Source organism: Elephantulus edwardii, unplaced genomic scaffold, assembly GCF_000299155.1.
Source record: "Elephantulus edwardii isolate Elephantulus edwardi_28Jun2011 unplaced genomic scaffold, EleEdw1.0 scaffold00188, whole genome shotgun sequence".
Taxonomy (NCBI): Eukaryota; Metazoa; Chordata; class Mammalia; order Macroscelidea; family Macroscelididae; genus Elephantulus; species Elephantulus edwardii.
Window position 1 is genome coordinate 5,447,184 of NW_006399938.1, and position 3,151 is coordinate 5,450,334.

Genomic DNA, 3,151 nt, shown 5'->3' on the forward strand with positions numbered 1-3,151 from the left:
CTCTGGTGACCTAGTGGTAGGAAGCTGTGTTGCAATGCAAGGCATGAGATTCAAATCCACCAGCTGCTCCTTAGGAAAAGGATGGACAATCTCCTCCTTTACAATTTACCACCCCTAAAACCCTCCGGAAGGTCAGCTATGAGTTGATTCTGACTCCACGATACACAGCAACAACAACAATAACATGGAGGTTTGGTCGCCTACTGATAAGCAATTACACTGTCAACCCAGAGGTACTCAGTTTGAATCTGCCAGCCGCTCCATAGGAGAAAGATGGGCAATCAACTCCAGTGCAATTAACTGCCTCTGAAAACCCACAGGAAGGTCGACTATGAGTCGGTCCCAACTCAATGGTAAATAACAATAAGCTTTAATGAAAGCGCTAATATCTATACCCTCCCCACAATGCACATTCTAGTATGCTCAGTCTCATTGTTGTTGCTGTTGTGTGCTTTTGAGTCAGAACTTACTGAGAGGTGATCCTCAAGTGGGTTTTTAGACACAGTAAATCACACAGGATGATACTACTCACTCTTTTCCTGCTGAGCAACTTGTAAATTTAAACTGTGCCTTTGGGATTGCACTGTGGCTTCTTACTGCTGACCACATAAAAATCATTCCCACGAATTAAGATTACTATTTGAGGCACCTAAACTGCCCTTACAACTAATTCCATAAGGCCAGAAATATTTGTTTATCTCATTCCTCACCAAACTCAGTGTTTGTGGGGTAACTACTACTCATAAACCCATCAAGTGTCGCCATCAATTCCTTTATATTCATCGCCTTGCCTTTGAATATTTACTTCATCAATACTCTCTGACTAAAACCTAGCTTTCTCCTGAATACATCATCCCTTTTCCTTACTCCTCTTCCAGTGGCAGGTAATTGTTTCTATAATTAACCCTCACTATTGGGGAATGGTGAAACTTCATCTCTCATACAATGGACATCATGCTAGGAGAAAGGGATATCTTGCTTGGAAAGGTGAAGGGTCAACAAAAGAAAGGAAGAGCTCCAATGAACGGTATTGACACAGTAACTGCAGCAATGGGTGCAAGTGTATCAGATAATAAGGATGGCACAGGATAGGACAGGATTCAAATCTGTTGTTCATAGTGTAACTATAAGTCATAATTGAATCAATGGCCTCTAAAACAACAATAACCATTGGACTTATAAGGAGTTTGAGTAGTATGGTCCTTAAGAATTTGCACTGCTAACTGTATACCTCTCTGGCAGTTCAAACCCACCAAAGACTTCATGGTAGAATGATGAGAAATCTCTTCCAGTGTAATTTGTAATCTCAAAAACAGCAATGAATTTAAAGAATTTTTTTGTTTTATTTTTTTATATTAGGACTGTACAGAATTTTATACCCTCTATGCTACTCTGAAGGAGCTTTGCTGGCAACTTTAGAGGAACATTGTTGTTGTTGTGTACTGTCGAGTTGGAATTAATCCATAGTTGACCCTCCAGTGGGTTTTCAGAGGCATTTAATCACACGGGAGGAGATTGCTCATCCTTCTCCTATAGAGCATCTAGTGGCCTCGAACCATGAGCCTTCAGGATTGTAGTTCAGCTTCTTGCCACTAGGCCGCCAGAGCTCCCTTCAGAAGATCATAAAGGATATAAAATTGTTTATAGTCCTAATAAGCTGTGCTGCAATCCTGAAGGCACGTGGTTTAAGGCCACCAGCTGCTCCACAGGAGAAGGATGGGCTGTCTCCTCCTGTGTGATTAACTGCTTCTGAAAACCCACCGGAGGGTCAGCTATAGGTCAGTCCCAACTCGACAGTACACAACAACATGCTCCTCTGAAGGTGCTTTGCTGGCATAGTGTGTTGTAAGTTGTGTCACTAACTGAAATGATGGTTTGAATCCACCAAGCTCTCCATGGGAGAAAGATGGAAACATTTCTGCTGTAAAGATTTACAGCCTTGGAAACTCAGTGGAGTTTCAGTCACAATGAGTCAGAACAACTGGAGGTAGTAGGTTATGTTGGTGCTTTTCTTAGTCTGGAAGTTCTTTTGAAAATTACCCGTCAAAGGTAAATCTGCTGGTATCTAAAATACTGGTGGCATCAGCACAGCTACTCAAAAGCCATTACAGCAGTGAAAGCTTACAGATAAGAGGAAGTTTCAACAGAGCTTCTAGATGAAGACATGATAGGAAAAAGAATAAATAAATAGAGTTATATTTCAGGGCAGGGTGTGGAGGAGAAGGCGAAATGACCAGTGAAACCTTAGAGAAAACAGCAAAACATTGTCTGAGACAGTGCTTGAAAATGAGCCTGTAGAGTTGAAAGATAATAAAATTATGACTGTGGAGGAGTGCTGTCTTAAGGTAGAATCTAACTTAATGACATGGATGGAGTAAAGATTTGAGGATATCCATTTACTAATGTGGCACAATTTAAAATGAGAATATACATTAACAAACATCCAGTATCAATTCGACAAGAATATACAAAGTATGAATCTAGGAAATTGGAAGTAATTAAAAATTAAATTAAATGTTTGAAGATAAATATCTTAGGAATTAGTCATTTGAAATTTACTTTTTTGGCCACTCAAAATGGGACAATTATATGTAGTCTTCTACACTGAAAATGACAAATTGAAGAGGCACAATGTAGCATTCATTATTGAAAAAGAATATTTGAAGATTTATTCTTAAGTATTTCTGTCAGAAATTGGATAATAATACAACTATTTCCAGTTTGCACACTAAATGCTAATGCCAAAGATGAAGAAATTAAACTTATTTATCTATCTCCCCAGTCTGAAAATAATCAAATATCCAATTATATTGATAATGACTTGGGATTACTATGTGAAATTTGGAGAAAAAGGATGTGTAAGCTGTTGGAAAATACATTCTTAGTGAAATAAATGACACAAAATCCTATGACAGAATTTTTTAAAGTAACAAATTATTGTTTGCAAAAAAAATTATGTGTTTTCAACCACATGAATGGAAACTATAAACATGAGCCTCAGTCTAGAGACTAAGGTGTGTCTGATCCAGGCCACGAACTTTGCAATTATTTCCTATGCATCAGAGAGCTGGACAATGACTAGGGATGATAGAAGGAGAATTGATAACTTTGAGTTGTGGTGCTGGTGAGAAGTATTGCACATATCATGGAC

The 3,151-nt window shown here is 38.6% G+C and overlaps 1 protein-coding gene across 1 annotated transcript in view; it reads right to left on the reverse strand.

The window, feature by feature from the left end:
* The window catches only part of LOC102860030 (probable ATP-dependent RNA helicase DDX60-like), a 191,875-nt gene that overhangs the window by 159,978 nt on the left and 28,746 nt on the right, over positions 1-3,151 (reverse strand). The gene's annotated exons all lie outside the window — the stretch shown is intronic.